Source organism: Pseudophryne corroboree, chromosome 6, assembly GCF_028390025.1.
Source record: "Pseudophryne corroboree isolate aPseCor3 chromosome 6, aPseCor3.hap2, whole genome shotgun sequence".
Taxonomy (NCBI): Eukaryota; Metazoa; Chordata; class Amphibia; order Anura; family Myobatrachidae; genus Pseudophryne; species Pseudophryne corroboree.
In genome coordinates, this window is record NC_086449.1 from 123,677,589 (window position 1) to 123,695,852 (window position 18,264).

The window sequence follows — 18,264 nt, forward strand, 5'->3', positions numbered from 1 at the left end:
GCCCAACCTTTCAACACCCGCCGGAGGAAAAAGGACTTCGTAAAATCCGCTTCCCCCCGCAGCTGCAGAAAGTATGAAATACCCGCCAGAATCCTGCTAACAGACGCCCGCAAAATCCCGTCGGAGTACAACATCCAGATGTATTCTAAGAGTAAATCGTGAGAGGTCTTACCATGCTAACCTCTCTCCAGGAGGAAGCGACTCCACCGCTCCCAGGCGGCCCGATAGGCCGTAAAAGTAGCAGGGGCCAACGACCTGTGCGCTAACTCCTCCAATCCGGGTGGATGACCTGCCACACATAAGCAGGACAGGATTCCCCATGGATTAGCGCTGTAGGAGTCAAGCGCCTAAACCGCTGCCAATCCCCCCGAGACAGGGCATCCGCAATTTCAATACGCACGGCAGGGACATGTTTGGCTCGCAACGTAATGTTGTTCACCAAACATAGCAAGACTATCTGCGCAAGGACCCGCAGGACCGCCAAGGACGTGGATTTTTGGCGGTTTATGGCAAAAACCACGCCCAAATTGTCGCACCAGAAGATAACCTGTTTGTTACGCAGGGCATCGCACCACAATTCCAGAGCGACCAAAATGGGAAATATTTCCAGCAACAGCATGTTTGTCGTGAGGCCCTTGCAAAGCCAGGCACGAGGCCAGGGACACGCGCACCAACGGCCTGCGAAATAAGCTCCGAACCCGTAAGCGCCAGAGGCGTCCGTGAAAAGCTCTAGGGATGGGCTAGACACAGGCGCCTCCTGCCAAATACAGATGCCGTTGAAACGAACAAGAAATTCGTCCCAAATCCGCAAATCCCGTCGGATTTCGAGGGACAACCTAATAAAATGATGCGGCCGTCTAACCCCCACGGTAGCCCGTTCCAATTTTCTACAGAAAACCCTGCCCATGGGAATCACCTTGTAAGCAAAGTTAAACAGGCCCAACAGGGATTGAGCCTGTTTGAGGGTAAGCTTGCCCGCAGCCAGCGCATATAGGATACTGTCGTGTAAACGCAACACCTTGTCCGCCGGGAGCCTACACAGACCACCGAACGTATCAATCTGAATCCCGAGGTAAACCAAGGAGGCGGAGGGACCCTCCGTCTTCTCAGGTGCCACCGGAACCCCGAAGTGTGCGAAGAGGGCCAGAGCCCCCTGCAGCAAGAGGAGACAGCGATCCGAGTCTGATGGGCCGATAAAAAGAAAATCATCCAGGTAGTGCGAAATTCCCCATTCGCCCGTCGCCTGCTCGAGACACCAGTGGAGAAAAGAACTGAATCTCTTGAAGTAGGCGCAAGAGATAGAACAGCCCATAGGGAGGCAACGATCGATGTAATAGCCATATCTAGCTTAAAACCCATACACCGAAAGGCGGACGGGTGCAGTGGCAGGAGGCGGAACGCTGACTGGATGTCCAGTTTACACATAACAGCCCCAGGGCCGAAAGCCCGGATGGCGTCTATAGCCGAATCGAAGGATAGGTAAACCACCCTACACTGATCAGAAGGGATGGCATCATTAACCGATGACCCCAAAGGACAGGAAAGATGTTGGATAAGCCGAAATTTTCCCACGGTCTTTTTGGGAACGATGCCTACTGGGGACAAGACCAAATCAGGCAAGGGGGGTTCCCGGAAAGGGCCTATCATTCTCCCTAACGCCACCTCCGCCGCCACCTTCTGCCGGAGCACGTACGGGAACTCCCGGGCCGAACGCAGGTTCGAACCCACCCCGGGACCAACCCAGCCATGTATCGGCAAGGGGAAGCCCGACGCGAAACCCGAGCGTAAGAATTGGGCGTCCGCCGGCCGCGGGTACCGGCGCAGCCAGGGAATGAGCGCCCGGAGTCTAATTGGGGTGGGGGCTGTGGCCAACGCCAGGGGCCGAGAGAGTGCGACTCTGACGGCACTGTGGGCCGGGACCCCCTCCGGTCGCAGGACTGGAACAGTCCTTAATCCCGTGGCCCCCGCCACATCGGATACAGGAGTGACGAAAACGACAGCGGGCGCCCAAGTCGCATTGGGCATTATTAAAAGCGAAGCATTTGCCATGCCCCGCGCGTCCCGAACCGCCGCAAAAGCCGGCAGAATGAGAGGCAGGACGTTTTGTCCAACACCTCGCAGTGCCGCCCTCCTCAGCGCCGGCAGAACCCTGGGTCAGTTCCGAGCACAATTCCACATCTTTCTTACCGAAGTTATAGATCTGCCGCCCGTTGTGCTTCCGCCGAAAATCCTCATCATAACGTTGCCAGGCCGACCCTTTGTACTTATGGTACAGAACATGGATGAGGAATTGATATCGAACTATGTTCATGTGCTCGTCCGACCGGGTCGCTAGGTAACATGCAGCAAAGATCAGCATACAGTGCACCCAATTCGTGTAGGAGCGCAAAGCGTCCTCGCTGCCCTGCCCCTTTTTCTTAGCTGAAAGTAAGGCTTTCCGATCGTCGCTAGTAAGAGCGAAGATATTCACATATTGGCCCTTGCGGATACGGTCCCGAACCCGGGGCCTGAGTCCACGTTGCACGGCCGTATTAGCGCAGTGCACGGTGTCCGATTCCACCGAGACCTGGGAGGCGGACGAGGTTGAATACCGACATTCACGCCGTCTGCGACGCCTAACCCTGTGCAAGCCACCGTCAGAGGAGGACAGCCCCTCCGAGGATGTGGAGGCAAGGGAAGAGTCCGTGCCCCGACGCCTGCGTCTGCGCTTGCTGGAAAGCCTACGCGCACTGCTGCCTGCGCTAGAGGAGCCGGATTGAGTACCCGATCCCAAGCCACTACGGGGTGTAACCGCGCTCCCACGAGACCAGTCGGGGTACCAATGAAGACTCACCAGCACGCGAGGGAACACCGTCTGTCCCAACAGCCACCGGACGACTCGAGGAAGCACCGACAGACTCCATTCCTGGCTCGACGTCCGCGGCTGGAGAAAGAAAAGAGACATGGTTCCCCTGCTCCCCCATCGGACCAACAGCCGCCGGGAGCGGGGCAGGCGTGGAAACCGTCGAGCCAGAGGACAGAAGCGGGGTAAGAGATCGCACAATGCTATCCGCCAAAGAAGCAGCGGGCCGCCCCAGTCCCCCGGGTACGGAGGGACAAGGGCGCCACTGCCGACACCACAGCTGCACAAATGGCGGACAGAACGTTGGTGTCCACCAAGGGAGCCGCCGCAGGGGCAGGCGGAGGGAGATCAGAGCCGCCAAGCGAGTCGTGCGCCCCACGGGAGGTTGGTAAACCTCCCATCGGGAGCAAGGACCCGGATGATCCCTCACTGTCAGGCCTAACGATACCGCTGACCACCTGCGCTGAATCCCGCGCCAACCGCCAGCGCCGTGACCTTCTCCGATCCCGAGCATTGGCCACGGGATTCGAAACCAGTGAGTCCTCACTGCTGGACGGAGGCAGTCCGGCGTCGGAATGAAAGCCGTCCGCAGCGACGGTGGCAGGAGACGACAGGACACGGGGAGGGGCAGAACGGTCGCTCACCGACGGCGCACGTCGCCCACCGATGGGGTGAGTGACCCTGGGAGGACACGCACGGCCACGGGTGGCGGCCGCAGCGCCACACGCCATGCGAGGCAACCGTGAAGGGGCCGGCGCTCCAGGGCCGTCCACGGCAGGAGAGGGCAGGTGGGCCGTCCCGCCGCGGGCGGACGCAGAACGCCCTCGCCCAACAGGCCCTGCCCTTTTCGCAAGCGGCAGAGGGGGACACGCGGTAGTGGAGCGGGGACGACGCCCCGCCCTGTTGGGGTAGGGTGCAGGCTGAACCCGACTGGGTGACAGGGCAGCCAGTGTAGAGGGGTCTGGCCTCATATGGGCCCCCAAGCTGGCAGGGAGAACTGTGGCACGCGCGCGCTGCGGAGACTGAACGGGTCTGGCAGGCGCACGACCCCCCACCCGCCCATCAAAACCCGAAACAGCAGGGGTAGAGGAGGCAAGCCGCTGATCAGCGGGGCGGGAACTCCGTCCCGACCCCACGTGATTGGAGCGGCCACGGTTAGCCACAAGCGGCGGCCTCAGGGACGGCAGGACACCGTCCCCGGCAAGCCGCCGCGTGCGCCCGACATCCCCCTGCACTCCGTCACCCGCAGCGGCTAGCGGCGGTGAAGGAGAGTGCAATCGCGGGGAAGCACGGGCACCTCGAGTCTCCCGCACGGCAGCCGCAGTAGGCCTTCCCCATGCCGGCAGGACTTCAGAGGCGTCCAGGAGCCGGGTGGGGAGGCCAGCAGTGCGGCTGGGGCGGCTTCTAACAGCCATAGAGAGGTAACTGGGGGAGAACAAAGGAAAAGAAGGAAACGAGGAGAGGAGATAAAAAGGGGCAAGGAACAGAGGAGGAGAGAGGAAGAATTAAAAAAAGGGGGGGGGGTGAAGGAGAAATATGAGTGAAAAATAAGGATAGGCAATATAATAAATGAGCAGTACTTGCAGGTCTCACGAAAAAGATCTGGAAGAGAGGCAGGAAGTATCCGATCAGCTGCCTATATACATGACAGGCCAGCCCACTCTCCATGATCCAGCCAATATTCACCCAGGCCTCTCTATACGTTCCTCCCACCACAAAAACATTAACCCCCTCCAGGCCAAGGTGATGCATCGAGCGGCGATGTGGAAGCCCAAACGGTGCGTTTATGCCGCTATGGCAGGCTTGCCTACCCTCCCGCATTTAGCGGGAGGCTCCCGTTTTTTAATAAAGCCTCCCGCTGCCCCGCAAACTCTGCTTGTCCTCCCGGATTTTGCGGTCTCACCGTGAAAAATCAGCACTGCGCATACGTGAGCGCGAAAATGTCAGAGGGTGACATGATGTCATGACGCTTGACATCATGTTACCTAAACGCCGGCCACCGCGGGTTGTCAGTAGCGGTGGCCGTTCTGCAGAGAGAGCCGGGGGCGGGGCAGTCTGTGGAGGAGGAGACAACAGCAGCGGCGGGGTCTGGCTCTGCATGTAGCAGAAGGCAGTAAGAGGAAGGATGTCCCTGCCTCCCTCAAGGAAGTTCCCTGGAGCCCTGCACCTGAGCCCTGACATTCCCCAGTGGGTAAGGAGAGGAGGGGGGTGTCTGTACTCACAGGACAGCCTTTCCTTCGGCTGCCAGAGCAGGGACAGCCTCCAGGCTTCCTCCGTGCAGCCCCAGGAATCAGGACCTCATAGCTGCAGTGCTGTGTCTGCTCTTCTCTCACATTCCGGCTTGTAGCCCCGCCCCCTCCAGCTCCAAGTCGTTCAGAGCTGGACTCTGGCAGAGAGAGGGTAAGGGGACTGGGGCAGGGGTATATATGTGCCAGGGAGCTTAGGTTACTGGGTGCCAGGCTGGGTCATATGGGTGTGAGGGAGGTTGCTAGGTGCAGTACTGGGGCATATTGGTTTAAGGGAGATTGCTGGGCTGGGGCATAATGGGTGTGAGGGAGGTTAGTGGGTGCAGGGCTGGGTCATGTGTGTGAGGGAGGCTGCTGGGTCAGACTTGCCTATCCTCCCAAACTGAAGTGCAGCTCCTGGATTCCACAGTGTGCCCCCCCTCCCCCCAAAGAATATGCATTGAGCATCCGCGAGTACAGAATTAACTGGGTCAGGGCTGGTAGGACTGTGGGAAGGAACGCGGCATGTGGCCCCTCTCCTGTAATAATCACTCACCATGTAGCGCACCAGCAGCTACAGAGATTCCGCAGCTTGGAGTAGCCTGTCCTTCTGATCTGGAACCAGAAGCTCCTCGAGCCACCACTGTGACAGCATGCCCAGCACAACAGTCACACGTAGCAGAGCCACAGCGGTCCCATTATCCAACAGGGCAGGCTCTGTTTGCATAGTGGCTGTTTCCTTAGGCTTTCGCTTTCTCCCCTCACAGCTGTAAACTTCCCCCTTCCCTATCTGCGGCACCTCCGACCCCCTCTCCCCCACACAGATTCCCCACCTGTTCGCTCTCTCCTTACATCCACCACCCCCATGCACAGCGCCCCTAACCCCCCTCCCCACACAGGTTCCCCTCTGCTGCTCACTCTCTCCACACAACCCCCCATCTCATCCACGGCCCCCCCTGACCCCTCCCCCCACACAAGTTCCTCACTCCTGCTCACTTTCTCATCACATCCCCCTCCACGGCACCCCAACCCCCTCTCCCCTCTCCACCCCACCCCACCCCACACAGGTTCCCTTCTCCTGCTCACTCTCTCCTCACATCCCCCCCTCCCATTCACAGCACCACCAACGCCCCCTCCCCTCCTCACACAGGTTCTCCTCTCATGCTCTCTGTCTCTACTCACATCCCCCTCCCCCATCCACGGCACCCCCAATGCCCCCTCCCCTCCCCACACAGGTTCCCCTCTCATGCTCTCTCTCTCTCTCTCTCCTCACAGGGTCCCGACTCCGGCGGTGTCAATTAGGTGAGGGCTGCTGGCAGGAGTGTGGAAGCAGTACACTCATTGCTGTCTCCTCTCCCAGCAAGTGACTCCAGCATGGGCGTGACCTAGCTGCTGAAGTCTGACGCCGGCAACTCCCCACAGCCACCGCCGTGCTGCCTGGTTAGTGTTCTCAGCTGCAGGACCTGATTCCTGTTGGAGTTGGGGGGGGGGGGTTTGAAAGAAGATCTGCCTTCAGATCTCTCTCTGTCTGACACCCCCTCTCTCTCTATCCCTGACACCCTCTCTCTCTTCCCTCTCTATCCCTGACACCCTGTCTCTATTCCCCCTCTCTCTACCTCTGACACCGTCTCTATCTCTCACCCCCCTTTCTCTCTTCCCTCTCTATCCCTGACACCCTCTCTCTCACACCACATTCTCTCTCTTCACTCTCTTTCCCTCTATCCCTGACACCATCTCTCACCCCCTCTCTCTCTATTCCTGTCACCCTCTCTGCCTCAGTCTCTTTATTCCTGACAACATCTCTCATCCCTTTTTCTTTTCCTTCTCTCTCTCATCCCCCTCTTTCTATCCCTGACACCCTCTCACCCCTTCTCTCTCTTCCCTCATACCCCCCTTCCCCCTCTCTCTATCCCTGACACCCTCTCACCCCCTTCTCTCTTTTCCCTCATACCCCCCCTTCTCCCTCTCTCTATCCCTGACACCCTCTCACCCCCTTCTCTCTCTTCCCTCTCACCCCCCTTCCCCCACTCTCTATCCCGGGCAACCTCTCTCTCACACCCTGCTCTCTTTCTATCACTGACACCCTCTCTCTCTAATCACCCTCTCTATCAATGACACCCTCTCTCACCCCCCCTCTCTCTATCCCTGACACCCTCTCTCTCTCTCCCTCTTCTCTCTCTATCAATGACACCCTCTCTCTCACCCCTCTCTCCCTCTATCCCAGACACTCTCGCTCTCTCCTCTCACTTTCTGTCATTCCCTCACTTTCCCTGACATCCCCTCTCATGCTCTCACCCCTCTCTTTCACCCTGACACTTTCTCCTTCTCATTTCCTCACTTTCTCTTACCCACCCTCTCCCTGACACTGGAAAAGATCTCCAACACTTCCATCTCCCCCCCTCCCTTCCCAATGTGGCATGTAAACAATGTAAGAACATTAAAATTTAAACTTAGTAGTTACCACCAGGGCTGGATTAAAGTCTCTCAAATGTATATGTCACATATACTGTATGTGTATGATGATGTGTGATGTCAGTATTATGCTCTGCTGTGTAATTGTGTAAAGTAGGTGCGATGTCAGTATTATGCTCTGCTGTGTATTGTAGGTGCGATGTCAGTATTATGCTCTGCTGTGTAATGTAGGTGCGATGTCAGTATTATGCTCTGCTGTGTAATGTAGGTGCGATGTCAGTATTATGCTCTGCTGTGTACTGTAGGTGTGATGTCAGTATTATGCTCTGCTGTGTAATGTAGGTGTGATGTCAATGTGTAGCTCTGCTGTGTAATGTAGGGGTGATGTCAATGTGTAGCTCTGCTGTGTAATGTAGGGGTGATGTCAATGTGTAGCTCTGCTGTGTAATGTAGGGGTGATGTCAATGTGTAGCCCTCTTGTGTAATGTTGATATGATGTCAGTGTGTAGCCATGTAATGTAGCTGTGATGTCATTGTGCAGCCCTGTTGTGTAACGTTAGTGTGATGTCAGTATGTAGCCCTGCTGTGTAATGTAGCTGCGATGTCAGTGTGTAGCCAGTACTGAGCTTTGTAGTTTGGTTTTCACCTGACACTGCAGGACACACCCCTGATTGACAGCAGATACGCCCATAGGTGGAGATAGACACGCCCCTTGGGTGCAATGTGACACGCCCCCTCAATGGTGCGCCACGCGGCGCATTAGAGTGCGATCTGTAATCTCCCTGAAACTACTTTTCAAAAGTAGGCAAGTATGCGCTATGGTCACATTATGTTCCCGACGCGGTCTTTCTTGGGGGGAGAAAATAAATCACTGATACATACATTCAAATTGGATCATCGGTGCAATTTCCCTGCATTGGTTATAAGACACAATGATCCCTATGGCTACATGCAGTTTAAATAAAGTTTCTCATGGCCACTTACAGTATATGGAACCTCTTGTAAAGCACAATACACGAACAAATTCTGCAAAATATAAGAGTCTTTTCTTCAACAAGTAGAACTTACTAACTATGGAGCTCATTTACATTTGGATGTAAGTCATTTCTATGACACGCCTCTCAGGTGTAGCAGTACACGTCCGCACTGATAGGTGTTTCTTTCACATCTCCCCGAAATGCTTTAATTAGGGTTCTGTTGTATAACCTGGGCAGAGTCACGTTCCGCAGAAGCATGACCGGAACACCAACTGTCAGTGCAGTGCTATACGCTGGAAGTCCAGCTGCACTAAGTGAGTGTAATAATTCCACTCATACTGTATAGTCATTTTGGACGGGTTGGTATTAGGTGACCGGTGGTTGGGAGACTGGCGGTCACCATACCGACGTCGGGATCTCGTCTGTCAGATGGCCAGCGGGGAAGGGGGGTATGGGTGTCAGCCAGCGCAACAAAGCCCCTTGCGGGCTCACTGCGCTTGCCACAGGTTCTATTCCCACTCTATGGGAATAGTCCCTGTTTCTCAGCATGCCAACCGGCGGGCTAGTCAGTGTTCCAGATGCCGGCGCTGGTATTGTGACCGCCGGTCACATAACCGCATCCCTTTTGGTCTTGAGGAGCCTGCACACTGCAAGCGTCTGGTTGTTCATTTATTGGTGGTCATTCCGAGTTGATCGCTCGTTATTTTTTTTCGCAACGGAGCGATTAGTCGCTAATGCGCATGCGCAATGTCCGCAGTGCGACTGCGCCAAGTAAATTTGCTATTAAGTTAGGTATTTTACTCACGGCATTACGAGGATTTTTCTTCGTTCTGGTGATCGGAGTGTGATTGACAGGAAGTGGGTGTTTCTGGGCGGAAACTGGCCGTTTTATGGGTGTGTGTGAAAAAACGCTGCCGTTTCTGGGAAAAACGCGGGAGTGTCTGAAGAAACGGGGGAGTACTGTCTGGGCGAACGCTGGGTGTGTTTGTGACGTCAAACCAGGAACGAAACTGACTGAACTGATCGCAGTGGCAGAGTAAGTCTGGAGCTACTCAGAAACTGCTAAGAAGTGTCTATTCGCAATTCTGCTAATCTTTCGTTCGCAAATCTACTATGCTAAGAATCACTCCCAGTAGGCGGCGGCTTAGCGTGTGCAAAGCTGCTAAAAGCAGCTTGCGAGCGAACAACTCGGAATGAGGGCCATTGTTCATCTCCCTGTGGTTAGATGGAGACCATACATACATACCTCAGTCCTTTTCTAGGTCACTAAGCTATACAATAGTGAAAATGTGATATAAATTCATACAGTCGTTCTTGTGTGATGCCAGAACGTACAGACAGACAGACAGACTGAATTTCACTTTTTTGTTGTCTCAATTGTCCATAAACAGTCCCTAGAAGTATAATTCTCAACAAAAAAAAAGTCTATGTACAGACACAATCCTTACAGTTTTATTATATGTATAGATTTTTTTGTAGGGTTTCCCTATTAATCTTTGGCTATGTAAGGCTTTGTGTGAACCCAATTTCCACTGCACAAACATTATCCGATTGGTCTGATTCCGCATATGCTACAGCAGTGTTTTTCAACCACTGTGCCGTGGTACACTAGTGTGCCCTGAGCAGTCTCCAGGTGTGCCGCCATAGAAGCACAGCCAGGCCCGTCATTGTTTTGCTGCTACTGTAGCCCTGGAACGATCATTACTGGTGGGTTTATGGTTGCAGAGCCAGTTCTAATTTTGGGCCCGGGCAGTGTTGGGCTCTTCTGGCTTTCTCAGATGTGGCTCAGGCGTTACCTATGGAGAAGCTGCGACATGACATCCTAGGACACGCAACTGCATCATGCATCACCATTATATTTGAGTGTGACTTGGCAATATTTAAATCTTGTTCAGTGTGCCGCGAGTTGTAAAAGGTTGAAAATCTCTGCACTAGGGTTACATTTTAACTGCCTAGACCTGGTTTACAGAGAGCATTTTGTCACAAGTGAGTCACTCCATGTAGCAGTAGTGTATAGCCCCACCTACTGTCTAGAAAATGTTTCGGCACTGAATACTAACACAATGCTTACAAAAGCAGGACTAGTTTTCAATACACTGCACAACTTGTGTCAGTAATAATGATCCAGCAATAGCAGATTTTTTTCAGTTCCTAACTCAATTTATAAACCTCTAGCGACTGCACACCTGCCCTGATTTGGTGAGCCCAGGAAAATATGTTTTCATCGACATAGCTCCCGGTATTTTTTTTTCTCTGACGTCCTAAGTGGATGCTGGGACTCCGTAAGGACCATGGGGAATAGCGGCTCCGCAGGAGACTGGGCACAACTAAAGAAAGCTTTAGGACTACCTGGTGTGCACTGGCTCCTCCCACCATGACCCTCCTCCAGACCTCAGTTAGAATCTTGTGCCCGGCTGAGCTGGATGCACACTAGGGGCTCTCCTGAGCTCCTAGAAAAGAAAGTATATTTTAGGTTTTTTATTTTCAGTGAGATCTGCTGGCAACAGACTCACTGCTACGAGGGACTAAGGGGAGAAGAAGCGAACCTACCTGCTTGCAGCTAGTTTGGGCTTCTTAGGCTACTGGACACCATTAGCTCCAGAGGGATCGAACACAGGGCCCGACCTCGATCGTCCGTTCCTGGAGCCGCGCCGCCGTCCCCCTTACAGAGCCAGAAGCATGAAGATGGTCCTGAAAATCGGCGGCAGAAGACTTCGGTCTTCAACAAGGTAGCGCACAGCACTGCAGCTGTGCGCCATTGCTCCCCATGCACACCTCACACTCCGGTCACTGATGGGTGCAGGGCGCTGGGGGGGGCGCGCCCTGAGCAGCAATATTAACACCTTGGCTGGCAAAATAATCACAATATATAGTCCTAGAGGCTATATATGCGAAAAATACCCCTGCCAGGATCCATAAAAAAGCGGGAGAAAGTCCGCTGAAAAAGGGGCGGGGCTATCTCCCTCAGCACACTGGCGCCATTTTTCCCTCACAGCTCCGCTGGAAGGATCGCTCCCAGGCTCTCCCCTGCAGTTTCCAGACTACAAAGGGTAAAAAAGAGAGGGGGGGCACTAAATTTAGGCGCAGCAGTATATATAAGCAGCTATAAGGGAAAATCACTCAGTTATAGTGTTCATCCTTGTGTTATATAGCGCTCTGGTGTGTGCTGGCATACTCTCTCTCTGTCTCCCCAAAGGGCTTTGTGGGGTCCTGTCCTCTGTCAGAGCATTCCCTGTGTGTGTGCGGTGTGTCGGTACGGCTGTGTCGACATGTTTGAGGAGAAGGCTTATGTGGAGGCGGAGCAGATGCCGATATATGTGATGTCACCCCCTGCGGGGTCGACACCTGAGTGGATGGACTTGTGGAAGGAATTACGCGACAGTGTCGACTCCTTACATAAAAGGTTTGACGACATACCAAATATGGGACAGCCGGCTTCTCAGCCTGCGCCTGCCCAGGCGTCTCAAAAGCCATCAGGGGCTCTAAAACGCCCGCTACCTCAGATGGCAGACACAGATGTCGACACGGATACTGACTCCAGTGTCGACGACGATGAGACTAATGTAACTTCCAATAGGGCCACACGTTACATGATTGAGGCAATGAAAAATGTGTTGCACATTTCTGATGTTACCCCAGGAACCACAAAAAAGGGTATTATGTTTGGAGAGAGAAAACTACCAGTAGTTTTTCCTCCATCTGAGGAATTAAATGAAGTGTGTGAAGAAGCGTGGGCTTCCCCCGATAAGAAACTGGTAATTTCTAAAAGGTTACTAATGACGTACCCTTTCCCGCCAGAGGATAGGTCACGTTGGGAAACATACCCTAGGGTGGATAAAGCGCTCACACGCTTGTCAAAAAAGGTGGCACTACCGTCTCCGGATATGGCCGCCCTAAAGGAGCCTGCTGATAGGAAGCAGGAGGCTATCCTGAAGTCTGTATATACACACACAGGTATTATACTGAGACCAGCTATTGCTTCAGCATGGATGTGCAGTGCTGCAGCTGCGTGGTCAGATTCCCTGTCGGAAAATATTGATACCCTAGACAGGGACACTATATTGCTAACCGTAGAGCATATTAAAGACGCAGTCTTATACATGAGAGATGCACAGAGGGACATTTGCCGGCTGGCATCTAAAATAAGTGCAATGTCCATTTCTGCCAGGAGAGGGTTATGGACTCGGCAGTGGACAGGTGATGCAGATTCTAAAAGGCACATGGAAGTTTTGCCTTATAAGGGTGAGGAGTTGTTCGGGGATGGTCTCTCGGACCTCGTTTCCACAGCAACAGCTGGGAAGTCAGCATTTTTACCCCATGTTCCCTCACAGCCAAAGAAAGCACCGTATTATCAGGTACAGTCCTTTCGGCCCCATAAGGGCAAGCGGGTTAAAGGCGCGTCCTTTCTGCCCAGAGGCAGAGGTAGAGGGAAAAAGCTGCAGCATACAGCCAGTTCCCAGGAGCAAAAGTCCTCCCCCGCTTCCTCCAAGTCCACCGCATGACGCTGGGGCTCCACAGGCGGAGCCAGGTACGGTGGGGGCCCGTCTCAAAAGCTTCAGCAATCAGTGGGCTCGCTCACGGGTGGATCCCTGGATCCTTCAAGTGGTATCTCAGGGGTACAAGCTGGAATTCGAGACGTCTCCCCCCCGCCGTTTCCTCAAATCTGCCTTGCCAACAACTCCCTCAGGCAGGGAGGCAGTGCTAGAGGCAATTCACAAGCTGTATTCCCAGCAGGTGATAGTCAAGGTGCCCCTTCTTCAACAAGGACGGGGTTACTATTCCACAATGTTTGTGGTACCGAAACCGGACGGTTCGGTGAGACCCATTTTAAATTTGAAATCCTTGAACACATATATAAAAAAATTCAAGTTCAAGATGGAATCGCTCAGGGCGGTTATTGCAAGCCTGGACGAGGGGGATTACATGGTATCACTGGACATCAAGGATTACCAATTCCAGACGTTGCCGTTTGGTCTGTCCACGGCACCGAGGGTATTTACCAAGGTAATGGCCGAAATGATGATACTCCTTCGAAAAAAGGGAGTTTTAATTATCCCGTACTTGGACGATCTCCTGATAAAGGCGAGGTCCAGGGAGCAGTTGTTGGTCGGGGTAGCACTATCTCGGGAGGTGCTACAACAGCACGGTTGGATTCTAAATATTCCAAAGTCACAGCTGGTCCCTACGACACGTCTACTGTTCCTGGGGATGGTTCTGGACACAGAACAGAAAAAAGTGTTTCTCCCGGAGGAGAAGGCCAAAGAGCTGTCATCTCTAGTCAGAGGCCTCCTAAAACCAAAACAGGTGTCGGTGCATGACTGCAGGCGAGTCCTGGGAAAAATGGTAGCTTCCTACGAAGCAATTCCATTCGGCAGGTTCCATGCAAGGACTTTTCAGTGGGACCTGTTGGACAAGTGGTCCGGATCACATCTTCAGATGCATCGGCTGATGACCCTGTCTCCAAGGACCAGAGTGTCTCTGCTGTGGTGGCTGCAAAGTGCTCATCTTCAAGAGGGCCGCAGATTCGGCATACAGGACTGGGTCCTGGTGACCACGGATGCCAGCCTTCAAAGCTGGGGGGCAGTCACACAGGGAAGAAACTTCCAAGGACTATGGTCAAGTCAGGAGACTTCCCTACACATAAATATTCTGGAACTGAGGGCCATTTTCAAGGCCCTAAGTCAGGCAAAACCCCTGCTTCAAAACCAGCCGGTACTGATCCAGTCAGACAACATCACGGCAGTCACCCATGTAAACCGACAGGGCTGCACAAGAAGCAGGACGGCGATGGCAGAAGCCACAAGGATTCTCCGATGGGCGGAAAATCGCGTGTTAGCACTGTCAGCAGTGTTCATTCCGGGAGTGGACAACTGGGAAGCAGACTTCCTCAGCAGGCACGATCTCCACCCGGGATAGTGGGGACTTCATCCAGAAGTCTTCCAACTGATTGTAAACCGTTGGGAAAGGCCACAGGTGGACATGATGGCGTCCCGCCTAAACAAAAAGCTAGAAAGATATTGCGCCAGGTCAAGAGGCCCTCAGGCGATAGCTGTGGACGCTCTAGTGACACCGTGGGTGTACCGGTCGGTTTATGTGTTCCCTCCTCTTCCTCTCATACCCAAGGTACTGAGGATAATAAGGAGAAGAGGAGTAAGAACTATACTCATTGTTCCGGATTGGCCAAGAAGAGCTTGGTACCCGGAACTTCAAGAAATTATCTCAGAGGACCCATGGCCTCTGCCGCTCAGACAGGACCTGCTGCAGCAGGGGCCCTGTCTGTTCCAAGACTTACCGCGGCTGCGTTTGACGGCATGGCGGTTGAACACCGGATCCTGAAGGAAAAGGGCATTCCGGAGGAAGTCATTCCTACGCTGATTAAAGCTAGGAAAGAAGTTACCGCAAACCATTATCACCGCATTTGGCGAAAATATGTTGCGTGGTGTGAGGCCAGGAAGGCCCCAACGGAGGAATTTCAGCTGGGCCGTTTTCTGCACTTCCTACAGTCAGGGGTGACTATGGGCCTAAAATTGGGTTCCATTAAGGTCCAGATTTCGTCTCTATCGATTTTCTTCCAGAGAGAACTGGCTTCACTACCTGAAGTTCAGACTTTTGTTAAGGGAGTGCTGCATATTCAGCCCCCTTTTGTGCCTCCAGTGGCACCTTGGGATCTCAACGTGGTGTTGGATTTCTTAAAGTCACATTGGTTTGAGCCACTTAAAACCGTGGAATTAAAATATCTCACGTGGAAAGTGGTCATGCTGTTGGCCTTGGCTTCGGCCAGGCGTGTGTCAGAATTGGCGGCTTTGTCATGTAAAAGCCCTTATCTAATTTTCCATATGGATAGGGCAGAATTGAGGACTCGTCCCCAGTTTCTCCCTAAGGTGGTATCAGCCTTTCATTTGAACCAACCTATCGTGGTGCCTGCGGCTACTAAAGACTTGGAGGCTTCCAAGTTGTTGGACGTAGTCAGGGCCCTGAAAATTTATGTTTCCAGGACGGCTAGTGTCAGGAAAACTGACTCGCTATTTATCTTGTATGCACCCAACAAACTGGGTGCTCCTGCTTCAAAGCAGACTATTGCTCGCTGGATCTGTAGTACGATTCAGCTTGCACATTCTGCGGCTGGACTGCCGCATCCTAAATCAGTGAAAGCCCATTCCACAAGGAAGGTGGGCTCTTCTTGGGCGGCTGCCCGAGGGGTCTCGGCTTTACAACTTTGCCGAGCAGCTACTTGGTCGGGGTCAAACACATTTGCCAAATTCTACAAGTTTGACACCCTGGCTGAGGAGGACCTAGAGTTTGCCCATTCGGTGCTGCAGAGTCATCCGCACTCTCCCGCCCGTTTGGGAGCTTTGGTATAATCCCCATGGTCCTTACGGAGTCCCAGCATCCACTTAGGACGTCAGAGAAAATAAGATTTTACTCACCGGTAAATCTATTTCTCGTAGTCCGTAGTGGATGCTGGGCGCCAATCCCAAGTGCGGATTGTCTGCAATACTTGTTTATAGTTATTGTTTAACTAAAGGGTTATTGTTGAGCCATCTGTTGAGAGGCTCAGTTATATTTCATACTGTTAACTGGGTATAGTATCACGAGTTATACGGTGTGATTGGTGTGGCTGGTATGAGTCTTACCCGGGATTCAAAATCCTTCCTTATTGTGTCAGCTCTTCCGGGCACAGTATCCTAACTGAGGTCTGGAGGAGGGTCATGGTGGGAGGAGCCAGTGCACACCAGGTAGTCCTAAAGCTTTCTTTAGTTGTGCCCAGTCTCCTGCGGAGCCGCTATTCCCCATGGTCCTTACGGAGTCCCAGCATCCACTACGGACTACAAGAAATAGATTTACCGGTGAGTAAAATCTTATTATTATTATTATTTTTTTATTTTTTTATTGAAGCAATGAATATTACACTAAAGAACAAATTTAAAGTTTCAGCAGTCCATATTCTTCATATGGAAATAAAGTAACTGGGGTTACCATCAAATATACAATACTTGAAAGTTTGTATAGGATACAGCACAGAGTTTCATAAATACAAAAAAGAAGCATTGAAGTAACATTATACTTATTTGTAAGACACTAATACCAGTGGCGGAACTAGCGAGCGGTGGGCCCAGGTGCAACAAAATGCTGTGTGGACCCCCCCTCTCATCCCGTCCAAGTACACCCACCTCCCCCCAACTCCAAATCAGAGATTCTTTGTATGTTCCCGTATTTTCTCTGACGTCCTAAGTGGATGCTGGGACTCCGTAAGGACCATGGGGAATAGCGGCTCCGCAGGAGACTGGGCACAACTAAAGAAAGCTTTAGGACTACCTGGTGTGCACTGGCTCCTCCCTCTATGACCCTCCTCCAGACCTCAGTTAGAATCTTGTGCCCGGCTGAGCTGGATGCACACTAGGGGCTCTCCTGAGCTCCTAGAAAAAGAAAGTTTATTTTAGGTTTTTTATTTTCAGTGAGATCTGCTGGCAACAGACTCACTGCTACGAGGGACTAAGGGGAGAGAAGCGAACCTACCTGCTTGCAGCTAGCTTGGGCTTCTAGGCTACTGGACACCATTAGCTCCAGAGGGATCGAACACAGGGCCCGACCTCGATCGTCCGGTCCCGGAGCCGCGCCGCCGTCCCCCTTACAGAGCCAGAAGCAAGAAGACAGTCCTGGAAATCGGCGGCAGAAGACTTCGGTCTTCATCAAGGTAGCGCACAGCACTGCAGCTGTGCGCCATTGCTTCCCATGCACACCTCACACTCCGGTCACTGATGGGTGCAGGGCGCTGGGGGGGGGGGCGCCCTGGGCTGCAATATTAAGTACCTTGGCTGGCAAAACTACACATAATATAGTCATAGAGACTATATATGTGTAAAATCCCCTGCCAGGTATACCTACAAAAAAGCGGGAGAAGTCCGCCAAAAAAGGGGCGGGGCTATCTCCCTCAGCACACTGGCGCCATTTTCCCTCACAGCTCCGCTGGAAGGATCGCTCCCAGGCTCTCCCCTGCAGTTTCCAGACTACATAGGGTCAAAAAGAGAGGGGGGGCACTAAATTTAGGCGCAATATTGTGTGTACAAGCAGCTATTGGGAAAATCACTCAGTTACAGTGTTAATCCCTGTGTTATATAGCGCTCTGGTGTGTGCTGGCATACTCTCTCTCTGTCTCCCCAAAGGGCTTTGTGGGGTCCTGTCCTCAGTCAGAGCATTCCCTGTGCGTGTGCGGTGTGTCGGTACGGCTGTGTCGACATGTTTGATGAGGAGGCTTATGTGGAGGCGGAGCAGTTGCCGATAAATGTGATGTCACCCCCTGCGGGGCCGACACCTGAGTGGATGGACTTGTGGAAGGAATTACGTGAAAGTGTCAACTCCTTACATAAAAGGTTTGACGACATAGCAGATGTGGGACAGCCGGCTTCTCAGCTCGTGCCTGCCCAACTGTCTCAAAAGCCATCAGGGGCTCTAAAACGCCCGCTACCTCAGATGGCAGACACAGATGTCGACACGGATACTGAATCCAGTGTCGACGACGATGAGACTAATGTAACTTCCAATAGGGCCACACGGTACATGATTGAGGCAATGAAAAATGTGTTGCACATTTCTGATGTTACCCCAGGTACCACAAAAAAGGGTATTATGTTTGGGGAGAAAAAACTACCAGTGGTTTTTCCCCCATCTGAGGAATTAAATGAAGTGTGTGAAGAAGCGTGGGCTTCCCCCGATAAGAAACTGGTAATTTCTAAAAGGTTACTAATGGCGTACCCTTTCCCGCCAGAGGATAGGTCACGTTGGGAAACATCCCCTAGGGTGGATAAAG

At 52.9% G+C, this 18,264-nt stretch overlaps 1 long non-coding RNA gene across 1 annotated transcript in view; it reads left to right on the forward strand.

Annotated features, from left to right (window-relative positions):
* The first annotated feature begins 4,896 nt into the window (after nucleotides 1-4,896).
* Nucleotides 4,897-18,264, forward strand: part of LOC134936654 (uncharacterized) — a 63,570-nt gene continuing 50,202 nt past the window's right edge. The window contains exons 1-2 of the long non-coding RNA XR_010180531.1: nucleotides 4,897-5,033; nucleotides 6,343-6,507. This is a non-coding gene — a long non-coding RNA (uncharacterized LOC134936654). The remainder of the gene's footprint in view (nucleotides 5,034-6,342; nucleotides 6,508-18,264) is intronic.